Below are 26,175 nucleotides of genomic sequence, written 5' to 3'. Positions count from 1 at the left end.
CTAGATGTTCAAGAGTCAGAGGCCAAGGGCAGGAAGAACCAATTGTTGAGGATTCAAACACCCCACAGACTGGGGATCCAAATTAAGGGGCACGAAAAAAGAAGGATAGGGTTATAAAAAGGAAAGAACCCTTTGCAAAGTTAAAGTTGGGTTTAGGGGTGGATGTGAGGATGCACCAGGTAGCGACAATGGTGTAATGGACGTTGGTTGGAAGGACACGAGGTAGGAAATTCAACATAAAGACATTGGAGGATTGGATGGCTACAGAAGTAAGTCCCCTTGTTTCAAATTCACTTAAAATTTTCCTTCTTTCAAAGGGTTGGATCCAAAATTATTTTCACTCCCACGAGGAAGCTCTCACAATCTCACAACGTGTCTGGAATATAGACTTCACACAAGTTATTTTTAAGTTTCGCTCCCCTCTTTTCGATGTGAATTGGGAACAATTAAATATGGTCCTTGTATGGGTTCATCTACTTTTCTTTCCCCTAAATTTGTGGAAGCTAGAGATTTTCTAGGATATGGGCAACAATCTGGTCTCATATTTGGATGCAGAATTTTCCTATTTGCATGCAAAAGGCAAACCAGTGGCTAGGGTGTCGATAAATATCGACTTAAGGGAAGGGTTATCTAAATATCTTGATATGGAAGAAGGAAAAATTAGTCCTCAACCATTGGACTATGAGGGGGTTCCTTTTCGTTGCCTAAGGTGTTGCAAATATGGCCATACTATGAAATTTTGCAATTTTCCTCTTAAGAAGAAGAAGGCCTTAAAAGACACCTCTCGAAATCAGTCTTCAACTACTCAACATCCTTTCATTTATTAGTTTTTTCAACCAACATTCTCTCCTCTCCTTCTTCCTAAGGAGCATCTTACTAGAGCAATGACCTCTCCTCATGGTCCATACAAGCATGCAAAGGGAATTGTGCATGGGAATGAAGAGGGCAACCCACTTCAAGCAGATACTCCAGATAATATTGTGTTCTCTTCCCTTGGTGCAATAGCCCCTCATTGAATTTCCATGTAAAAAATATAATACCAAGGTCATGGGACACATATTCCAAGTTGAATGGTGGGAAAACGTCCTAGTGGGTGTTCGTTTCGGTTTATTATTGCTAAGGAAATTCGCAAAGGCAAAGAGGCATTAATTGGCATTTATTTATGAAAATAAAGGAAAATAGGAGAATAGGAAGGTGAAAAGTCGTAGGTTGCATGTGAGAAGGAAATTGGAGGAAAATGAATAAATTAGAGGTCTCAATGATAAAAACAATTTTGAGGATCGGTTCAGAACCTTTTTTTAGTTTTAGCTTGGAGCTCTCTCTTCTATTTTCTCTCTCTCATACTCTTGGACACTTAGAGTTTTTTTGGAGCACTCCTAGAGGAGTGTGGCATACTTTCTATTTGTAGCAAGGAGGTAAAGGAAAAGTAGGGAAGCACAAGAGGACAACAAGATCAACAGCTGCAACGGGTTTTTCTTACAGGTACCGAATTGCATGTGTGATTTCCTTGCTAATTTTGACATGCATGTGGTTTCTTGGTTATGATATGTCATAGGCATGGAGGATTTCTTGAATTGACAGTGGTTTTGCCTAACCTTGCCATTTTCGGGATAATCATGGTGTTGTGGGTTTCTTTCCTTTTGTTTTCTTGTTGGTTCTCATGTTCCTTATGGTTGTGGGTTGAGTTAATAGTTCTTAGAGCCTTGGTTGGACAAACACTCTAGAACCCCTGTAACAACTTAGGTTGAATTTCTAGTCTTGGAAGCCTTGGTTGGAAAAGCGCTCTAGAGCCCTTGGTGGGTTGAGTTACTAGTCCTCGAAACCCTAGTAGGAAAAACAATCTGGAGCCCTGGATAGCTTGGGTAGAGACTAATCTGGTGATGGTTAGTGATGTCCAACCGTGAGGTGGAAACCCTGGCTAAGGGTTGAGGTGGTTTGGCCTTTGGAAGCCCTGGTTTGGTTTTGTTTGATTTTGTTTCATGAGATCCCACATTCATGCTTGGAATATGGCGTGGGGGTGATTGGCTAAAAAAGAGATTTGGTTCAGCCCAATCTATGGTTGGGTGGTATGTGAAAGTCCCTGAATTGGTTGGATTTTCATATGTTAATAAGAGCTCATTTTCCTTTGGTATTTTCATGAGCAAATGTGCTTGTCATTATGTGGCTTTAATAGTTGTTTCATCATTGATATATCTCTTGTTATTTGTTGGTTATGAGCATGTTTTATGATAATATTCATGCATGTCTCTCATCATGTTTTGGTTAGTATATGAAATAATAATGAATGAATGACCTAATGGACAACAATGTAGCTATTGGGAGGAGATATCAATCCTCCTTGACGATTCTCAGGTAAGAATGGGAATCATATGTTTAGATTTGTTGTTATGACCTGTGGATTTCATGTTTACGATATGTTTGACGAAATGCTTGTTATGGCTAGTAGAGGTCAAATAAATTCCTTGATTAAGTGTTTGCATTAGTAACATTATCTCAGCATTAATTTCTGGAAGTTTCATAAAGTTTTGGGCAGTGGGCTGAGTCCTAACCCTGAAAAAGTGGCACATAATTCGGGGCCCCTCGCACAGAACTACCTGAAAAAGGCCACAGTGGCATGGATGCCTTGCTTATATAATCTAGCCATAAAATTACATAAGTGAGAATGCAATATATTCAAAAGTCATTCTTTCTTTCAATGCATTTAATAATAGTTTTACTATTACTTGTATATTAAATTGCATACTATGAGGAGAGGAGAGGAGAGGAGAGGGAATGCCAATTCCACTGGGGATTCAAAATGAAAGTAATCAAAAGAATCAAGATCCCTTTACCGTTCCAATACCCTTCAATGTCAATACTATGTTTGGCATTTGATAAGTATTGCTAATTGAAACAAGGTAACTCATTGGGGAAAGCATAATTGGCCACTACAAGACGAACAACCTCAAAATGTAACCTTTTTGTCCGCTGTGCATGGAGCCACACTACATCATCGACTAGCCCCATGTCAAAACAATCCAGTTTCGCCCAAGCCTGAAAGGACATTTGTTGCCCCATAAAGAAACTGTAATTATTTGGCTACAAGGTATAGGTACCAAAAACATGGTAAAATTAGGGGAGGAACAACATGTGCTCCCTCCAATGACTACTACCTGCAATGAATCATCGATGCTCCTTTATCTTTATTGAACACTATGGAAAACCCGATCTTATAAAAAGTGAAAGCGAGGTATAAACAACCTAGTTTGTTATGTTTAGACTAGATCACTATGAATAGTGCCTAATTGAAAGAGTAGTAGGTGGTCGATCAGGTTTGATTTAGGAGCCAAGGTTTACTCGTGGGTCTTCCTCTACATCTTGTTGATTAAATAGTTGTCCCATGACCAAAACTCTAGTTATTTCTTACATCAAAGTATAGTGAATAAACAACACTAGTCACAGTCTCGCTAAACAAACCATTATCACACGCTCTTGTTTGTTAAAAGCACTTCAAGCAAGTAGAAGCTACAATGAATAAACAACACCATTCAAGTTAGGTGTGCCATAAATAAAATTGATTTACATATAAGGAAAAGAAAGAAAATTCAAATTAAACAAAAAAAAGAAGGATTAGATATTGCTTTACATAGAAGAAAAAAAAGCAAAGAAAGTTGAATTAAACAAAAAAATAAAGCTTGTGGGGTATTTGTCCTTCTTCGAAATAAATAATACCTAGTCCTCAATTAGAACCAAAAGGATATTACGAATAATTAATGCTTAGATTGATCCGAATTGGATCATTATATTGTTTGTCATCCATCTCGATGCATTTGGAGTGGAAAAAGTGGAGGAATCAGCTCACGGGATTGTTTTTATCGGTTGGACCCATTTTGGTGAAACGAGGTCTGAAACCTTCTCGTAGCATTTTGAGGCATGAAACAAATTTTTTCATGATATTCTACACATAGAGACCTTTTCAATAGTGCAAGAAGCGCGTCAATCGGAGTTCATATGCGAAACTTATGCCACTCAGAAGTTGACCTTCCTGTTTTCACACCTGTAGTTTAGGAGGATGTCATGTCAGCCCCCATTATTCATGGAAAAGGGGCTAGCCACGTGTTTGTGATGTAAAAGATTCTATAAGAGTCTATTTGTAACTATAGTTAAGAGTTGATGTAATCAAACTTAACCACTAGTAGGCTATCGGGCTGTGTTATAACCAGAGCACTAGGAGGAAAAGCCATTCCATTCTTTCAAGAGCATTTTGTTTCATAGATGAGCAAAGATAGCCAGGAGAGATAGGAGGTAGAGCACATCGAGAGGATATATGCACTGTAGCAGACCACGGGCCACAGGCATTGCTTCTTTGTTCCTGCAACCATATTTCCAAAGAGAGAAAGAGAGTGAAGCGACCTCACATTCCGGTTGGGTTTTCTCTCGAAAGGTTTTCCCAAAGAGCATATCTTGTGTCTTATGTGTGTGTGAGATTAATTAGTAGCTCTATACTTTTCTTCATAATTTATATTCGCATACATGCACTAATTACAGTTAAATCCACGGACCTTAAAGTTTAATAAATTGTAATAGTGTAAAATTTCAATATTTCAATATATTATTATTAGATTTGTTGTGACAAACTGTCCAGTGGAATATCCACGACATTTTACAGATCATTTGGTATCAGAGTAGGTTTCTTTAGGTATTTGTGGATATTTGCAAGGGATCTAGGCCAGCGGGGTTGAAAATCGTAAAACCCTAATCATGGTTGATGATTCTGTAAACAAACCCCGTGTTCCTGCAGAGATGAGGTTTTGGCGGCTTGAACAATAAGTCGCGGATATAAACGGCAATGAAAACCTCTTAATGGAAACCCTAAGTAATAAGTTGGGGATATTTGGATGTCAACCATCGCCATGCCATGCTATTCTCTCTGCTTGGGTTAATAGCTCTCCCTTTGAAGCGCTTTCATTCATTCAATGTTAAGGGCATATGGTTCTGAAGGTGAACATGGAGAATATGGGGGTTCAAATGCGGCAAACAAATTACAAGATGGATCGGGAGATCGGGAAGACATGGAGAACCAACCAAAGAAAGAACCTAGAAAATCTCAACCCAGTTCGAGTGTTATGAATCAATATATGTTCAAAATGGAAGCAAAAGTCGATATCAAGTCGTACCATGGCAAGATCGATGCTCTGAAGATGAACCACTGGTTGCAGCAACTGGAAGTTTATTTAAGCATCCATAAGATCAAGGAAGGGAAAAATATCTCATTCACGTGGCTAAAATTAGAGGGCCATGCACTGACTTGGTGGGAGAGCCACACGAAAACCTTAAGTTTGGAGGGAGAACCTCCAGTGACTAAGTGGGAGGATTTAAAAACCATCATTAAGTGACAATTTTATCCCATTGGGTACGTGGAGGACCAATGGATCCGGTGTCATTACTTCAGGTAAAAGCCAGGCCAAAGTGTGCAGGAGTACACCACAAAATTTAGAAAGATGGCTATAATGTTGGGTATCTCTCCAAATAACCATATGCACTCCTCAAGTATTTGGGGGGTCTGCACTGCCATCTGCGAGAGAAAGTGATGTTGTTCAAGCCCAAATCGGTGGATGAGGCTTGTGTATAGGCACAATACCTGAAGAACATAGGCCTAAAAAGAGCGCAATGAAGTGGATCAAAGCAGTTTGAGCAACATGAAGCTTCTAAGGAAGGGAAGAAGAAGCAAAAAGGAGGAAAAGATAAAAAGATGACAACCACAACACACTAGTGCAAAGATCCCGACAATCACTGCAACATTGATGGGCATACAAAAGAGAAGTGTTGGAAGTTGTATCCAGAGCTAAACCTGAAGAAGAAGAAGAAGAAGAAAGATAATAAAAAGAAGAATCTTGTGGCCAATGATTCGAGCAACCAAGTTGAAAGCAACTCAGACGTCGATGAGAAGATTGTTTGTACATTAGTACAAAAGGAGGTGAATCTGAGTAGCCCTCAGTAGCAAGAAGAGAAAGAAATGATCAAACTATTACATATAAAGATACAGGTCAAGAAGACAAAGATTGATGCTTTGTTTGACTTAGGATCACAGGCGAATCTCATTGCAGAAGAGTTGGTCAAGAAGTTGGGGCTGGAAATTCATGATCATTCAAACCCATATCCACTGGGATGGGTAAATAAGGATGTAGAGTTGAAGGTAACAAAACAATGCAAAATTAGATTTGCTATTAGTGCTGATTTTATTGATGAAGTATATATGGATGTGGTTCCCCTTGATCTTTGTGGATCTGTGTTTGGGAGTCCATAGATGTACATGTGTGATGCAATATTCATGAGGAGAGCTAACCAATACCGGCTCATCAAGGATGGAAAATTGTTCATCATCAACGTGCACAAAGGCAAGTCAAAATTTTCATTGCTATGTGCCAGCCAAGCCAAGAAATTGATTAGTTCCAGCAAGAAGTATGTTTTATTGTTTTTAATAGAAAGTGAAGAGGAGTCAATAAGAGGCAAGGCATCTCTGGAGGGGTGTACTAAGAAACATAAACAACAATTAGAGGAGTTATTACATGCATACAAGAGCCTAAAGGGTTACCACATAAGAGAGAAGTGGAGCACGAGATCCATCTAGTGTCAGACTCCCCATTGCCAAATATTGCGTTGTACAGGCAGTCTGTATAGAAGCAAGTGAGGTGAAGAGACAGTTGCAGCAGTTACTGGAACATGGTGTCATTTGATTGAGTACATCACCATGTGGGTCACCCATCATCATTGTGCCAAAGAAGGATGGGACTTGGCAGATGTGTATATATTATAGGGCATTGAATAAAATCACACTCAAGAATAGATACCCCCTACCCAAGATAGATAATTTGCTCGATCAGTTGCAGCAAGAAAAGTATTTCACCAAGTTGGACGTGAAGTCTGGATATCACCAAGTTCAAGTCAAAGAAGAAGATACATGGAAGACCGCCTTCAAAACTAGGCAAGGTTTGTATGTGGTTAGTTATTTCATTTGGCCTATGTAATGCACTAGCTACATTTATGAGATGAATGAATGATATACTGCACATGTTTATATATTCATTTGTTATTGTCTATCTAGATGATATATTAGTATATAGTGCTACCTCGGAGGAGCATATTTCACATTTGACGCAGGTGCTGGAAACATTGAAGAAGCACCAGATGCTAGCAAATCTCAAGAAGTGTGAGTTTGCGCAACAATCTTTGGTGTATCTGGGGTATGTGATTGGTGGACGAGAGTTGAAGATAGACCCTTCCAAGATGTAGGCCATCATGAAATGGTCGGTGCCTACTAATGTTTCAAAGATCAGGAGTTTCATTGGCATGACACAATACCTGAGGAAATTCATAGACTCATTTTCAGCGGTAATAGTATCGCTCCATGCCATAACAACAAGTGGCAAGAGTTTCCACGGGGGAAAAGGTCAGCATAAGGCTTTCGAGGAGCTAAAGAAGAAGATCAATCAAGCACCAATTCTAACATTTCCAAACTTGCAATGGCCCTTTGAAGTGGAGACAGATGCGAGTGGGTATGCTATGGGAGATGTTTTGATGTAAGGAGCAAGGCTTGTTTGCTACCATTCTTAAGTATTTCATGGGGTAGTTCTTAACTACACTACCTACGATAAGAAGATATTGCTAGGGTGAAAGTTGTGAATAAGTGGAAGCACTATCTGATGGGAAAGGAGACAATAATCCACACAGATCACTAGTTGTTATAGTACTTGCAAACGTAAAGCAAGCTACAACAAACTAGGCATTACAAGTGGATGGGGTTTTTACAACAGTTTCATTTGGTGATCATGTATAAGAAGGCCAACCTAAACAAGTTCGTCGATATGCTTTCAAGGCCACCCACATCAAAGCTTACAACTTTGGGGACTCTTGTGCACATGAAGCCATTCACCCATGATGCATACAGAGAGTCATATTCAAAAGATGAGGACTTTAAGGAGGTGTATCAGTAGGGTCAGAGTCAAAGTCATGTGCGCTATAGTGACCGCACCATTGACTACCATCTCCAAGATGGGTTACTCTACAGGCTGGATAAGCTATGTGTTCCTAAAGGTGAGCGTTTGCAGTTGATTAGAGAGGCTCACACATCAAAGGTTGTAGGGCACTTTGGTGTAGGGAAGATCGTGGCTAACTTGCAGAGGTATGTGTATTAGCCCAAGATGCAAGAGCGGGTAGCTAGGTTCATAAGAGGATCCATGGTTTGTTGTACCAACAAACCTAGCAACATGAAATAAAGTCTATATCATCCCTTACCTGTACATACTAGTCCTTGGGAAAGCATTTCCATGGAATTTGTGTGAGGTTTACCGACAACCAGGAAGGGACATGACTACCTATTCGTGGTAGTTGACAGCTTCAGCAAGATGTGTGTTCTGATGCCCTATAAAAATACCATCAGCGGACAAGAAGAAACAAACTTGTTCTTTGGATAGGTTTGGGTGCACTTTGGGATACCAAGGATCATCATTTTAGTCAGGGACAAGATTTCTCAGTGCATCTTGGACTACATTGTGGGAGAAGATGGACACAAAGTTGAACAGATCTACAACATTCCATCCACAGACAAATAGGCATACAGAAGTAGTCAACATGAATTTCGGTGCAACTTCTGAGGGGATAGAACCAAAAGCATCAAAAGACCTGGGATGAAAATCTAATATATATGGTGAGCGCCAGTATTGCAACAAGAATGTTGCAACTCCTGGGCTACCAACTTTACTTTTATCAACCCGGTAGTTCATAACAAACTTGGAAGCGTCGGTGCTATATGCACAAGTACTAGTTCTCACTGCAGGTTGTCACTTGGTTAGCCGACGCGAGATCATTAGGAGCTCAAGCCAACTTTTATAGATTTCAGAAGAAGCTCTATGTGTGATGAAAGGAAAGAAAGATTACTCTACAGATGTTATTTTGACTGCAGAAAGGAGAAGGACTGGAAGTAAAGCAAAACCTAGTAAACCCTAATTAACAAGCTAATTCTACTTTTGCAAAAAACATTTTGAAAATCATGAAAGAAATGCCATTACCTACTCAAGGAAGTAAACAACATCTAACCATGCTATTTCTGGAAGTAAATAAGCAAAAAACATATTTTTGGATTTTTATGTGTTTTTATGTGAATTTAACATGCATCTAATTTATTGTGTGTGAGTGTGGCAGCGAACAGGTGGCGTTAGAGGGTGGTTTTGGAGCTTGGGAGGATGTAGGATGGTGTGGATGGGTCCTAGGAGGTCTTAGGTGGCCTTATGGAGGCTTTTCCCACACTTGGCCTTCAAAAGAAAGCCTACAGGAGGACATAGGAAAACTACAGGAGGAAAACAGGGAAACTATAGGAGGCCTACAGGAGGAGGTTGAGAGAAATTTTCGTTGTTTTGAGGGTGTGAGAGTGGGTGGAAAAGGTGGATGAAGGTTGGAATGAGGTGTTAGGGCGCCTAAGGTCTACCATGAATGACCAGGAGAGAGAAAGATGATTGGGTTTTCTAAGGAGAGAGGAAGAAGTTCTATGAAAAACGAAGGAAACTAGGGTAGAATTGAGGTGAGGTTTGGGAGACCTATAGGGCATGGATCAGATGGAGGGTGTGGTTGCTGGTAAGTTGGCCTACTGTTGGAAGAGATCTGTTGCATAGAAACTGACAGTCAACCAAGAAAATCAAGCAACCAATGAAATGAGTGCATCCTCGGAAAAACAGAGTTTTGCATTAAAATGGCCTAAACTATGATGTATAGAAGGAAATGTTGGGAAATTATGTAAGAAGGAAAGCATGAAAAAGGGCTATTTCAAATCAAGAAGTGAACATGATAAAGAAGATCTAAAGTAAAGAAAAACTGGACTATCAACCTACTAGAGAGCTGCAGACACTAGAAGTCCTAGGAATGAGGAAAATCTGTGTTTTTGGGGCAGCAAGAGAGTATTTGCCTCAAATCATGGTCCCAGAGGGAGGAAGAGAGGCCAAGGCACTATTTCTAGCCTTTTGAATCTTCTTTGATCACTGCTTAACCTGCTACAGAAAGCACAAATGGAAGCAAGCTACTAAATCATCTAAAGCAACCTATTCTTAGCCATAAGAGAAATACATCTAACAACAAACTAATCTACAAACTGAATTAAAGAATACAAATACAAGTAAATAGAAGCTTGGATGCTTGGATTGGGCCCTAACCCAATAGCTTCAGCCCTCTGAGGTAACTCAGTGCTAGCTCAAAAAGGATTCCATCTTCATTATCAAAAAGTAGTAAGATTACATAAAACTGTCATAAAACAGTAAGCTCGAAATTTGAGCAGAGTTTACACAAGAAAAAAAGTTGACCCTAGTGAGGCCCTAGGCCTCTCCACTTATACATTTGAATCTACCAACAGCTTCCTTAAAATCAGGGAGGCTTGCCTTCCAAAACTCGAGATAACTATCAATCATCTTCCACTTGCTCGACTGCCTATAGTGCATGATTTGGCTGCATGTACTCTGAGCTGAATGAAGGGGAATTCAAAGTGAGGAGCAATAAATAAGGGGGATTCCCTCCTATAAGTCCTCTCCTCTGTCTACTTCGAGTTATTTCTGCAATTTGACCACTAGAGTATGGTTGTCTCTTTCCCGTGACCACGAAGATCATACTCTAAACCACCAGGAAAGGGACAACCATTAGACTTCGAAGGAACACTCTCATCTATGACAAGATAAAGACATTCTGCAATAGAGGCTCAAATGTGTCAGCATTTATGGGCTTACTTTATTGCTACTTTATGTGGGATACAAGATGGCATGAATGGCTATGAGTAATGTTCATACTAAGAGCCACTGGATAAAGGATAATGATTTATTTATCATTCTTAGGGGCCTAAACCATACAATGTGCATAAGGATCCAGATCTCCAGGAACAACATAAACATGCCCTTAAAATCAAAACTTAACACAAAGAGCGTGTACCTCACTTAAATGCATTTGAGTCCTCACACTCCTCTACTAATTTGAAAATTGAATTGCACACACACACACTACCTCTTAGAGAACACATGCATACCAAACAAAGTATCTACAAGAAGTCCTACCTCCACCTCTCCTAGCACACATGCACACCAAACAAATGATATATACAAGTAGACAAATATAAACTGAACAACATAAACTAGACCATAACAGACTCATACAAACATAACATGGAGCTCCAAATACAGGAACCAAACAAGACTAAACAGACCACAACTCAACAACCCGAAGAGGAGAGGAAGAGAAGTGAGGGAATGTTAATGCCATTGAGAATTCAAAAATGAAAGTAATCAAAAGAATCAAGATCCCTTTACTGTTACAATACCCTTCAATGTCAGTGCCACCTTTGGCATTTGATAAGTACTACCAGTTATCTCTCTGGAATTACTAATTGATCTATCAGAGATTGTTATTTTTGTTTCCAATAGAGGGATGGGATTGTAATATGTGAAAATATTCCTCTTCCAATGGAGGTTAATGTTGTCAAAGTTATAGCTAAATGATACAAGCATAATCCACATTATTTAAACAACAAAATAATCCACGTTGCCTGAGCTACACGATCAACTTCATCTAAGTTAACAAAGAACCCATTAATCCACTATCATCTTGATACTAAGATTTAAAACAAAATCTACTAATCCATTATCATATTGTCATTAAAATTTTAAAAAGAAGCAATTAGATTTAAAAAAATTAAGAGCCAAGACCCTTTTTCCTTTCCTAATGCATATCCCTAAAAGGTGGATGTGAGAACTTACGAGAGTTGGGGTGGATAGAAAAATTAAAATTCATTTAATAGTTAGAGTTACAATACATTGTTGATATCTATAAAGGTTATGCAATTTTTTAATGATAAGTTTGGTGTTAATATTATTGATGAATTAATCAAGAAATGCAACAAAGTGAGATTCATTGGATGTTATTATATGTTCTGATTTTTATAACTTCAATTTTCCTTCTCATTTATTTTTGTGTCATTTCTTCAACATTTGGAAGAATTTGAGTGCATCCCTACTCGCAAATATCTTCCTTCCCAAACATTGTAACAACCTCATACCACACTTACCCAAGTTCACCGGTCCGTCGGGGTAAATATGTGATGAAGAGTTATTATGATATGACTCAACCTCCTAGGTACAGTTAAGGAAGTGGAATCATCCAACCAAAACTTTACTGACCTCCCTCAGGAACTACAGGACCCTCCCAAGATCTAGCGAACCACTCCAGGTGCCCAACCCCTGAGTTAACTTGACTTTTAATGATCTGGACTCTCAGTCGCTCCCATGACAAGGCAATCTAGTGACTACAACCCTCCAGTCGTTCCCATAATCCCGCTTCCCAGTGACTGTAGACTAGATTACTCAGTTCTGTAACAACAACCTTGAGATCCGAGCACCATTTTCATGGCTAGGATCCAGACCTCTACCCATAACTTGATGAAACTCTTAGAAATGATAAATGACACAAATACAAATCCTTTAATTCAAAACTTGATCAAGGAATTAACCTAAATCATCTTAACCATGATAGAAATTTCGTTAAACACATTGTGAACATGTAATCTACAAGTCAAAATTACATATTTAAACATAGGGGTCTCATACTTATCCGAGAATCGTCAAGAAGGCCCAATGCCTTCTCTTAATATCTGCATTAACATCTATTAGGTCATGCATTCAATAGCCATTCATTTACCAATCAAAACATGTCAAGAGCCATAACTAGAATATGTTATGAAACCATGCATTTAACCATCATATAACCAAAATAATAACAATGATAGAACAACCATCAAAGCCACATACTAACAAGTACAAATACTCATGAAATACAAGGGGAAAAAGAGTTCTTATTAACATATGCAAAATCCAATCAAGTCAGGGACTTCCATGTACCACCCAACCATATATTGGGCTGAACCAAATCTTTCTTTTAGCCAATCACCCCCGTGCCATATTCCAAGCATGAATGTGTTGAAAAGTGTGCAACAAGAAATGCTTGTTGAGAGTGCAACAAGATGATGGAGCTTAGTGAAAAGGGTCGCCTTCACTAAGTGGGCCCGCAGGCTATTTTTGGCGCAAGTCTATTTTTAGACATATGGATCATGTCTATGGATTGCAGGTTGCTATTTACGGATGATTGGTCAAGTTGGGAAAAATAGATGGACTTCTATTTTTGATCAAAGTGTGAGTGATCAAAGTCTATTTTTAGACTGGCTGTCAAAAATAGAAAAGTCAAATATTATTGTCTCATAATAATATTTGGACTATAAACTTGATCTTATTCTCTTGGAGCACTTCAGTTTGAGCTACAGAGGTGGCACATGCAGCTGTCAGAAGGAAATACGCTTTTCTTATGAGTCAGTTGAGTTGTTGCATGCATGACTTCAGTTAGAACTCAATCAGTTGAGTTTGGTGGAGTTGATTGTGGAGCTGATGGAGTTGTGTTCAGTTTGAATTGGTTAAACTAGTTGTAGTTAGTCTAACTGCAAATAGACTAATGATGAGTTGTTAAACTAATTATTAACTCATGATGCAACTAATGAATACATTAGTTAACTCAGTTGCATGTCAGTGCATGTTCAGTTCAACAGGGACAAGTGGTAGAGAATCAGATTGCTATCAGTTGTGACTATAGTTGTGCACCAGAGCTTGCACAATCAAGGGATTGAGTATTCCAATGAGTTTGCTCACGTATTTTCCCAGTATTGTAGCCTTTGCTCACGTCCAACAAAGTGTGATTGATTATTTTGAGGTGAAATACGAGTTTGGGAAGCCATTCTCATCAGTTCTTGAGCAGGTATTGAGCAGTGGAGGCAGGCAAGCAGTGGAATAGATTTGGAGATCAGATCTTAGCTGTATTGTGTGTAACAGGTGGAGCTAGTACTGGATTTCTTGTGATAAGCATTGTACTTTGTAATGTTACAAGATTCAATCAATATAATATACAGATAGTTGGGGTTTTTAGCGAGATGCTTTCCCCGGGATACATACTGTGTTAATGAATTTGATTGATGCTTCTATGTGCGCCTGTGAATGTTTCTGCTTCTGTAAATTGATGATCAACGTAGAGGAGATTATGTATTATACATGTTCCGCTTATAATTGTATGATCAGGATAATCTCTGTGAATATGTGTTAAATTATTCAAAATTTCTACATGGTATCAGAGCTAGATTTGTAGAGAATTTGCAAGAAATTTCTACATGGTATCGGAGCTAGATAATTGTAGAAAAAGTTTCTACATGGTATCGGAGCTGCTTGATTTGTAGAAGAGATTTTTGCAGGATATCAAGCGAGGATTGATCATCAGATCTACTATTCAGGAAGTGTTTACATTCTATTTCTTCAGGCAGAGTCTGTAATCGGGCCAGGTAGCTTCTGGATTCATCCTTCCCTTGGAAGGTGAGATATCCGGTGAATGCCCATACAGTTAATCTCTGTACGAGAAATATTGTGTTCTCACGAATCTTAGATCCGAGGCGGTTGAGTTGGTTGCTGGTGGAATTCGAATTTGCAACAGTGTTTTCTTGGTGACAACGCATCAATGTCTTTCAACGGATTGCGATTGGAGTATGCTCTTGAGGGCAGCTCAAACTATATTGCATGGAAGGACAGGATGGAGGCAGTATTGGATGATAACGGGCTGAAGGAGTTCATAGATACGGATATCCCAAAGCCTACTGATGCTACTCAAGCTGATGCTTGGCAAAAGAAGATCACAAAATGTCGAAGGATTCTGTTGGAGGGCGTGAAGGATCACATTGTGTCCAGCCTCCATGGAAAGGCTACTCCATATTTGATGTGGAAATCATTAACATAATTATTCCAAAGCAAGAGCGATCAGAGGACGCTGGCGCTCAAAGATAAACTCAGAAACATCAAATGCGAGAAGGGTGACAGTATTCCCGAGTATCTCACGAAGTTCACTCAGTGTCGAGATGAGCTGGGAAGTGTGGGGGTTACTGTCGATGATGAGGACTTGGTGAGCTTGGCTCTCCTTGGTCTTCTGAAGAGTTGGCATTCCTATCAGGACTCTGTCAATGGTCGGGAGAAATTGCCAGGATGGGAAAGACTGTGGTCAGATCTTGTGCAAGAGGAGATTAGACAGAGCACCAGAGACGGTTCTTCATCCATGCAGGATGAGGAGAATTGTGCCTTAGCGAGTAAGGCGAAGAAGGGGAAGGGGAAGGTTTCTATTTCCGAATCCAGTTCTTCCAATGATGGGAAGAAGGTTGACAAGGCGAAGGTGAGATGCTTTCGTTGTCATGAGTTGGGTCATTATGCTACTAATTGCCCAAAGAAGAAGTCCAAGAAGGGATCCGGGGAAGGATCTGAAGGTGAGGCAGCTTCACTTGCTTCACATTTTGAGTTGGACTTCACACTCTTCGCATGCATGGTTTCATCCATTGTGGGAAGTGGTTGGTTTCTTGACAGTGGAGCTTCTTTCCACATGACCGGTGACAAAAGTTTGTTCAGTACTTTGGAGGAGAAAGATCTCCAGATACTCATAGGGATGGGTAATGATGAGAAGTATAGTGTCTCAGGTATAGGCACGGTTATTTTTCAGAGGGAGCATGAAGCTCGCCTTACCTTGACCGATGTCAAGTATGTACCAGGACTGAAGAGAAACTTGGTGTCGATCGCTATGTTGGAAGACAGAGGCTATGATGTGGTCTTTAGTAAGGGAAAGGTTTTCCTTAGACACATCATCACTAGACAGGTGAAGCAGATTGGTTCAAGGGTCAAGAACCTGTATGCTCTTGAGGTTCAAGATGCATGCAAAGCCTTGAGCAGCGAGGCAACTGATGGAGACTTTGTGGTTGAGAAGGAGCGTATATTACCTCTCAACATGCAAAGCCAGAAGAAGTCTCAGACGATTGTGGAGGAGCCACGATTGGTGCAGCAGCTTCACGAGATTGTGGAGGAGCCACAACAGGAAAATCTGAGAGGAGATCGAGTAGAGACATCTACTCATCCAGAGACCTCCAGTAGGGGGAAACTTCAAGCTAGGTGGGCTGAGGGATCGCATGCAGCCATACCTCCAGGTAGGAGGTGGGGTGATGTGGATTGATCATCCCAAGGAGGAGGGTCAGGATCCTTGAGGTACCAATCTCTTGGATGAGACCTTGCTACGGGAGCCGCAGATGTGTAGTAGCAGGAACTGACTGATTGGGTAGAGACAGATGCGGATGGAGCGACAGAGAGAGTGACAATGCAGGGAATCCCAGGACAACGCATAGCTAGCAGGCTGTAGCAATGCGAGAGGCACAAGTGTTTTGCACAGTGCTAGGTGGCACAGAGAGGTGTGCAATGGTGCGAGATGCATGGAGATGTTGCAGTAGCGCAGATGTTAGAGAGGGAGCACTTGTCAGCAGCAGGTAGAGCTTCAGCATCAGAAGATGTTTCTATCCCAACAGGGAGGTCAGTTGGAAGGTGCAGTGCGGATGCAATGCTGGGAGATAGAACCAGCAGCAGCACGGATGCAGTCAGAGATCAAAGTGACAGAGGCTAGAGCAGTCAGATACTGAAGAGCACAGAGATGCAGAGTTTCAGTCAACAGAGGCAATAGCAGTCAGAGACTTTGATGACAGAGCAAATGGATCGGCCAGATGTGTTGCATGGAGAACATTCCAGAGTTATAGGATCGGGTTTGAGAGGAAGCCTTTCTTGTTGAGAGGGAGTGTTGAAAGTGTGCAAAAAGAAATTCTTGTTGAGAGTGCAACAAGATGATGGAGCTTAGTGAAAAGAGTCGCCTTCACTAAGTGGGCCCGCAGGCTATTTTTGGCGCAAGTCTATTTTTAGACTATGTCTATTTTTAGACATATGGATCATGTCTATGGATTGCAGGTTGATGTTTATGGATGATTGGTCAAGTTGGGAAAAATAGATGGACTCCTATTTTTGATCAAAGTGTGAGTGATCACAGTCTATTTTTAGACTGGCTATCAAAAATAGAAAAGTCAAATATTATTGTCTCATAATAATATTTGGACTATAAACTTGATCTTATTCTCTTGGAGCACTTCAGTTTGAGCTACAGAGGTGGCACATGCAGCTGTCAGAAGGAAATACGCTTTTCTTATGAGTCAGTTGAGTTGTTGCATGCATGACTTCAGTTAGAACTCAATCAGTTGAGTTTGGTGGAGTTGATTGGGGAGTTGATGGAGTTGTGTTCAGTTTGACTTAGTTAAACTAGTTGTAGTTAGTCTAACTGCAAATAGACTAATGATGAGTTGTTAAACTAATTATTAACTCATGATGCAACTAATGAATACATCAGTTAACTCAGTTGCATGTCAGTGCATGTTCAGTTCAACAGGGACAGGTGGTAGAGAATCAGATTGCTATCAGTTGTGACTATAGTTGTGCACCAGATCTTGCACAATCAAGGGATTGAGTATGCCAATGAGTTTGCTCACGTATTTTCCCAGTATTGTAGCCTTTGCTCACGTCCAACAAAGTGTGAGTGATTATTTTGAGGTGAAATACGAGTTTGGGAAGCCATTCTCATCAGTTCTTGAGCAGGTATTGAGCAGTGGAGGCAGGCAAGCAGTGGAATAGATTTGGAGATCAGATCTTAGTTGTATTGTGTGTAACAGGTGGAGCTAGTACTGGATTGCTTGTGATAAGCATTGTACTTTGTAATGTTACATGATTCAATCAATATAATATACAGATAGTTTGGGTTTTTAGCGAGATGCTTTCCCCGGGATACATACTGTGTTAATGAGTTTGATTGATGCTTCTATGTGCGCCTGTGAATGTTTATGCTTCTGTAAATTGATGATCAACGTAGAGGAGATTATGTATTATACATGTTCCGCTTATAATTGTATGATCAGGATAATCTCTGTGAATATGTGTTAAATTATTCAAAATTTCTACAGAATGTGGGACTCACAACAAAACAACCAAGGCTTCCTCAACCTTTACCGCATATCCCGCCATTACCGGTTAAGGGATTTCTAGGCCTGAAACCCTCATCTATACAATTAGGCTTTACCGTGTATCCTCCCATTACCGGTCAAGGGATTCCTAGGCCCAAACAAAGTAACATACACTACCAATCTTTATTACAACCCCGCCAAAACTGGTCAAGAGACTACTAGGCCTAAACAAACTTGGATGCCCTTAGATTTATTCACCAATACCTTGAGGAATTTTCCATCTCCACCCTTAGGATTTACCACGTATCCCTCCATTACCAGTGAAGGGATTCCTAGGCCCTTGGGAATTTTCTTGAGACCACCTCACCCGATTCCAAAACCATCCGACAATCCAAATCTAAACCAATGAAAGAACCCCATCACACCATGGTTATATGGAATTGGTAAGGCAAGGATGAAACCACTGTCACACATGGAAAAACCCATGTCAATGGCAAGATGAGAACCAAATACATACATGCATGCCAAAAATAGCAAGGAAATCATACATGCAACTCGACACATGCAAGTAATCCCGTTGTAGCCGCTTTATCCAACTCTTCCTTGCTTGATCTTTGCTTCCCTTTGATTTCTTGTCATTCATTTTCCTTCCTTTCTCTAATACTAGAGTGCTCCAAGAATGCTCTAAGTGTGCAAGAGTATGAGAGAGAGAATAGAGAGAGAGCTCCAACCCAAAACTGTCAAAAGCCTTAAACTAACAAAAAGCTATGAAATGATCCTCAGAGGCCTTTTTTATTAACGAGGCCTCTATTTTCTTCAATTTCCACTAATTTCCTCCTCACATGCAACCTGTGACCTTTCATCTTCCTTTCCTCCTAATTTACATTATTTTCATAAATAAAATGTTAATTAATGCCTCTTTGCCTTTTCAAATCCTTCTCCATTGCCTTTGCCAATTTCTCCTTAGTCATAATAAACCAAATGAACATCCACTAAGATGTTTTTCCCAACATTCAGCTTGGAATATGTGGCCCATGACCTTGGTCTTTATTTTTCCTTTATTAACTTTATTACTTGAACTTTTAACCCCAAGTTGTTACAAACAATACTTATGTGGACTTCGATCAAAGACAAATTGATTGTCAATGGAGAATAAAAGCATAGATGCCATGCATGCTGCTATATAAATACTATGGCAAGTAGTGCACATCATATATAGGAAATGCTAAAATACAACTACCTTGAGGTGATGTTTCGTAAATTGAGCTTAGGTTGATCTCACGCATGTGTGGGTGTGCACACTATTTTAAGTGTCTTTTGGGCTCAAATTGTAGGGGTTGGTTTCATGAAACATGACTTTTGTCATTTTCTATGTAGGGAAACTTGAACACCATGGTCATGAAAACTATCTAGATTGCGAGAATGGGGATCAATTTGGACATAGGAGGAGTAGGACAATGTGAGGAGGAATCGTCCTATGTCGAAGAAAGACATTTTGGTGACAAGTTCTTCCCCTTCAACTCACTAGGATTTACAAGGGAATGCTACCTCTTCCTATTGGTCAAGCATTTCATTCTCAACCGAACAAAGTATGCTTTACAGTGTAAATTCACTTCCCAACTCTAATTGAAGGAAGCAACATTATAGTATACTACAGTGACCTTATTTGCATAGACATACTTTGGGGTCTTCACTACATTCTCCCTTGACTAAGGACTAACCTTGGTAGATTTCATTGAACTTGAACATTTATATATGTTCTAAATTGAAAATAATAGTTCCTATGTAATTTAGTCACTGTGTTATTGCTTTAGCCAGTCATGATAATTGTAAAGGTTCTTTAGAGGATAAAAATTTAGAAATTAATCTCCATGTTTCCAAAAGTCAATGTGAAAATGAATTATGGTAAATTCTAACGAAATTTCCTAAGTTCAATCATCTATATAAAAGGCATATGTTGGAATAATCTCCTTTCTATTAAGAACATGTTTTAGAAATCAAAACTTTTAGTTCAAGTTCATGGCTATTGCATTAGCTATATGCCAATGTCAAGAGGAGTTAAACAAGGTGAACCATCTACACTCTTCCTTTTATTTTGAATAGTAAATAACTTTTTCTAATAATATCCTAACACGACTCTAAGAAAGAGTAAAGTTAAGGCCACAAATATTTATTTGGCAATGATAGCACTAGTCTTGTGGGTTGAATGTTAATAGAGGAAATAAATCTCTAAAATATTTCACTTGATATATAATGTGAAGCATTGTTGGGTGCTAAAGGGATCCTCCAGGTATCATTTGAAGGAAGCTACTCTTCAATATTCTAAGCATTGAGAAAATGCTAGTTGAGTTGGAAAGATAAATTGATGCCCTATTTGAGAATTTTGACAATCTATATTCTTGCATCTTAGTTTTAGGACAAATTGCAACAACAATATGATGATTCAGTAACTTGGGGTGGTTGTACAATAATATCCCTGCTTGGTCAACTTCACTTTGACTTGTTCTATTGTTGCAAAAGTGTAGGATGTAGCAAATGCTTATTTGACAACAATATAAAGATCAAAACCAACACTTTATGGAAATAATTTGGAGAACTTCCTATATAAGACAAATTAGAAAATTGAACAATCATGTGACCTCAATGCAAAAACACACATTTTCACCTGAAGATAAAAGGGCATGTGGGAAATCAGGGCATTACTTTATGTTCGTGATGCCCATATTGATGTAGGAAACATGGAGGACAAGCATTAAAGCGGGTCTTCTCCATGCTTTTAAAGGGATTTAAACGTAGATGAGAAGAATCTAAATCTTAAATACTTACAAATTAGTTGTTTTTGACAAGGAAACAATTGTCTTTAGAGGTGACAAAACAACATCTTGTAAAATATCTAAATGAACTTGTTAAAGCAAAAATGTTGAAGGACAAAGGTTTCCCATTAGCAAAAAACTTGGTAGTCAATAATCTAGGTCTACTCAACCCAAATTTTAGCCAAGGTAAAAATAGAATGCATGCATAGCTTTTACTCTTTCAAAACTAATAGAGATATCATTCAACCCTTTACACAACTATTTTGAATGTACTGACCACATAAATTATTTCTTGCTTCAAATGGACTCTTATACAATTTAAAGGAGAGTTGAGTATGATAAAGCCTTCTAAAACAACTGGAGCATCATCTAAAGTTAGTTAAGCCAACTCCCTAAAAGGATGTAGATGTTAAAAATGAAAGTAATGAGAGACAACTAGATTTACCATGAGTGAGAGTTTGCAAGATGTAAGGGAATGAGTTACATCCATTGGTTCTCTCAGTTGCCATATACAAACCTAAAATGACACTCTATTTAGACATAGGGTTACAAGTCAAATGGACTCATATTGTGTCTAATCATGCTACTAGAATACATAACTTGTGTTGGATATACTGTATATACAAACCCAAATCAAGCCCTAACACATTGAATAGCAAGGAAAAAAACATAAGGCATATCCATAATAGAGAAGCGAGAATTTTTACCTATGTGTGTGTGTGTGCATGTTGATAAAAAATTCATAGGGCTGACCTAATTTGTCACTTCTAAGTTCACATTAGATGTCTAATCTAAATATTGAGTCGATATTACAAAAACTTGTGTTTAAATCAAGATGGTGGGATAACTTCTAGCTGGGTTTGCAATAGATAGGGGTGTTGGAAAGCATGGAGCTAACCTACTCCAAGGATCGAGGTTGACCCCTATTGAGTTGGTTCAATTGATTTACAAGAGGAGTTTGTCATCATTGAGTTTGCTTATTGCGTGTGGGGTGACATTATCATTTTGAAGACATGAGCACCCACTTTGAGGTCTCATTTCTACTATTAAAGGAAAACTACAATTATATTGACATGATTGGAAAAGGAAGGGATTTTGGGAATTGAACATTAACTTGAGTGCCATGTTGTCACTATTGAAGAAAGTTAACATGCATTGAAGGACCTTTGGAGCTGGATGTTACTAGTGGAGGACCTTTTTTGATAATTTGTTTCAACTTTGAGGGCTTGCGTGTAATGTCCTATTCTAATTAAGTTACCCAAGGAAGGAGGAATTTGCCTATCTAACCCCATAGGTTATAGTCAATTGAAAAGGGGGAACCCATTATTTAATGTTATTGGGGTGACATTATATAGTTTGGGGTAAATGGAGTAAAACTTGCAATAAAAGCCAAAATTCGGGCAAATGGAGGGAAACTTATAACCACTTAAATTGAAATTTAAGAAGGAATACCCCAAAGGGAATCTATAGAAATGAGAGAGGAGAATCGTTTTAACCATGATGGATTATGGATTAAATTGCATTGGAAATTTTCACACTAATTGGATGGAATAATGCGATGGAAATTAATAATGCATGATTTATACTTACAGGTATCCAAATTCAAATAAGGTCCAAGGAATTGAGGAAAGTATTTCCCTTCATTGATCTTTATTGTCCATAATGTGAAAGGTGTTCTAGGACAATTTTAGATTTTAGAAAGTGGTAAAAAATATGTCATCCTAGGGGGGTGATTTGAAATTGGCTGAAAAGTTTTTTTTTTGGTTGGAGGGGGGTGGTGAAATGGTAAACAAGACACCCCATTTACTGATTCTTTATCTTAGAGGTTTGGAGATTCATGGCTCTATGATGTAGAACCTATTAGCTTGGTTCCAACACAAGGTATCTTTATAAAAGGGATGGAGGGGGAATCAAAGGAGATTAGATAGGGTTTTGGTAGCATAAAATATTATGGAGGATGTGGACAGACTTAAAGTCATGTGTAAGGGTGGAGACATTTTCAAATCATTTAGCCATATTGCTACAATTAGAAAAAGATGAGAAGAAACCCCTAAAACCCTTTTAAATTTAACTATAATGTGCTAGGAGAGGAAGGTTTCAATAATTTGGTCACTCATGATTGGAAAAAATATGAAACTAATACCAGGGACGCAACTTTTTATAAATTTGCAATAAATTTGATGAAAGCTTAAAACATAATTGAAAAGTGGGGAAATAAAAAAGCCTAGTAAACTCAACAAATGCTTATTGAGATCAAGGATCATATCAAGAAATTTATTGAAATAAATAAGGAAGGATTCTTTACAAACAAGGAGAATATTGATTTAAAAACTTTAAAAAGAAATACAAAATGAAGATATTAGAACAGGAACAAGTAGAGTGGAGACTGAAGAATATGGCTACTTGGCTGGTAGAGGGCAACAAGAATAATAAATTCTTCCAAAACCACATAAAACATTAAAGGAACATCAAAATCTCATGGGAGAATAATATGAAAGATTGGAGGAAGCAACGGAAAATATCAAAGATAGCATAAGGAGTAAGGCACTTTAAAAGTTTATTCCAAGAATTCTATAAGGCAGAGATAAAAGAGATTAAATAACAACAAAATAAAGAACTTGAAGCTAAAGTCACCAAAGAGGGACTCAAATCAATTCTACAATCATTTAAGAAGGCAAAGAGTATGAGTCCACATCGTTGGATGATGGAATTTTATTTGTGTTTCTATGACTTCCTAGAAGAAGAGTTGCTAAAAGTGATAAAAGACTAATTTATTTGGTGGGTGCACTAAATAAGAATAAAAATGCTCTAATTCCAAAGCAAAATGATTAATATAACTTCGATGATTATAGGCATATCTCACTATGAAATTGCATACAAATTTTCAACAATAATTCTAGCAAATAGGCTTAAAAAGGATTTTCCCTAATTTTATCTCAAAAGAGTTGTATAGTTTTATTCGTATTAGGGAAATTCACGTGGTCTGAATAGCACGAGAAGGCCATATAACAAAGGAAAAAATTTCAACTATGATGATGAGATTAGACTTAGCTAAGGTTTTTGATAAGGCAAGCCAGTTAAATAATAGGATTATTTTATTCAAATTGGGATTAGATCTCCAATAGTAAATTGGATTATGGGGTGAAATTTCTCAACCTCTCTTGTTGTATTGGTTAATGGGTTAGTGTCTAATTTCTTTTATCCTACTAGGGGTATAATGCACATATGCCCTATGTCTCTCTTCTTATTCTTGTTGATTGCAAAAGGTTTGATCATAATGGTAAATTCGTCTAAAAGGGAAGGTAAGAGTATAAAAATGAGAAATAATTTCCCCTTATCTCATTTACTATTTGTAGATGGCATGGTTTTGTTTGGCATGGGAACAATTAGGGAAGTATAAAAATATAAAGAAGTTATACAATAAGGCAACAAGGATGTAGGTGGATGTTCATAAATCTTTATTGTTATTCAATGGCCTAGAAGCAAGTTTAGAGAGATAGTTTTTTCAAATATTGATGTGGGGTTAAAATATCTAAAGTTTTATTTCAAACCTACTAACTACAAATTCGAGGATTGGAACTACCTTTATGAGAAAAAAGAAGAAGAAGAGAATGACTAATTCATGTTAATGGTGGTTGTTCTAGGGAGGCAAGCTTACTTTAGTCAAATTAGTTTTGGAGGTGATGCCTATTTATTGGCATTTTTTAGTTTACATGCCAAAAGGAATGTTAGAAAAAATAGAAAAGGTGCTTTAGCTTCATATGAACAAGAAAAATAGAAAGGGAAGGGATACCATTGTTTAAGTAGAAAAACTTTTGCAAAACCAAAGGAAGGTAGGGATTATAAAATATTCATGTATTTGAACAAGCTTTAGTAGCAAAAATTCAATGGATAATGACAAACAATAAAGGTTTATGGGGAAAAGTGATTAAATAAAAATATATAGCTCTTTGTTCAAAGGAGAATTGGATTAGAAGTTGAGTGACGACTTTTGAATGGGCCTCGCTTATCTAAAAAGGATTTGTGAAATCTTATTTGTTCCTATGAAAACAATTAGCCTAGAAGGTTATGTTGGATCCCTATTTTTCCATATACTAGACACCCTTTTTGCCAAACTATACCTTATTACAACATCTAAACCTAATCTTGATACCACCTATCCTCATAATATTGAGCCTTAGTTTCTCTTAACAAGTGTTTGAGTTAAAGTTCTTTATTTTAAGCATTTTTCATAAGTTCTTATTGAATCAGTGGGAGTTTTAAGTAACCTTTACTAATGGAGAATGTTAGCTTGATTTTGTACTACTACCACCATTCCAACAATTGAGTTCCAAAGGTTTATGTCTACACACTCACAATTTGGGTTTGGTCACATGAAGGTTAAGGTTTGACTGCTAGCTTGCATCAAAACATATTGGTTTGTGCCTATTCCTCTCTTCCCCATCATGAAAGATTAAAATCAATACCTGAATAGTCATTCCCATACAACCTGAGATTTACTACGATATTCACATGCTTTCCAATTAAATGAACAACAACAAGATCAACCCTTGATTCGACATTTACCCAAAATGCATTGATGGTTAAAAGAATCAATATTATATATGATAGGGGTTTTGGTGTAAATCACATTATCAATCAATTGTCGATGCATTTCGAACCAACAAGTGTGGTTCATCATCAAGACAATCTTGGTTAGATTTTATTGTTGAAAATAACAACAAGAAATGAAAAAAATAGAATCCAGAATATTCCAATTTTAATTTGTCCTTGAATTAAAATTGTGAATTAAAATTCGAATTTAGTCTCACCAGCTGCTTGGAATTAATTAATTAATTCATTATGGATTAATTAGTTGGAGAAATTCAAGTTAGAAGTCTTTTTGAAGTCATGCAACAGTTATCCCTTAAATTAAGGAGATTATCCCTTAATTAAGGAGATAAGATTGAGTTATACTTGAGTTGTAATTAGTTAACTCAGTTTACTGAGTTAAGTCTAGTTAAATTAGTTCCAAACTGTTTTAGGAACTAATTGTGAGTTATCAGTCAGTTGATGCATGCATGCACTCAACCAGTGTACTCCAGATAACTGAAGATTCCCTCATTAGAAACTCATGCATGTCTATTCTGAGAAAGACCCAGTTGAGCTAAATTTCAAGGACAATGTACTATCAGTTGCATGTTTTCTCCTATAAAGGAAAATCATGCATGAGAAAGGAACAAGGTTCCTTGAGGATTGCGCAGTTCTGACAGTGTGTTAGAGCAGTGTTACACTGGGTGAAGGAGATCATCCCAGAGGTAACTGCGCAAGGAAATAGGAGTTTGGAGGGCAGAGGAGAAGGCTTGTGAGAAGCTTTGATTGCCTGTGAGCATCCAGGAGGATTGTACTGAGAGCTGGCTAGCTGTGAGAGCTAAGGCTTTTTATAATTCTGATGTATTTCCACCTTGTATGATAATACAGATAGCG

The sequence above is a fragment of the Pinus tabuliformis genome, chromosome 4_2 (assembly GCF_031772625.1).
Source record: "Pinus tabuliformis cultivar Carrire ecotype Pingquan chromosome 4_2, CPIR1, whole genome shotgun sequence".
In the NCBI taxonomy this organism is placed as follows: domain Eukaryota; kingdom Viridiplantae; phylum Streptophyta; class Pinopsida; order Pinales; family Pinaceae; genus Pinus; species Pinus tabuliformis.
The sequence above is the reverse complement of the archived record's forward strand: the minus strand, read 5'-3'. Positions refer to the sequence as shown.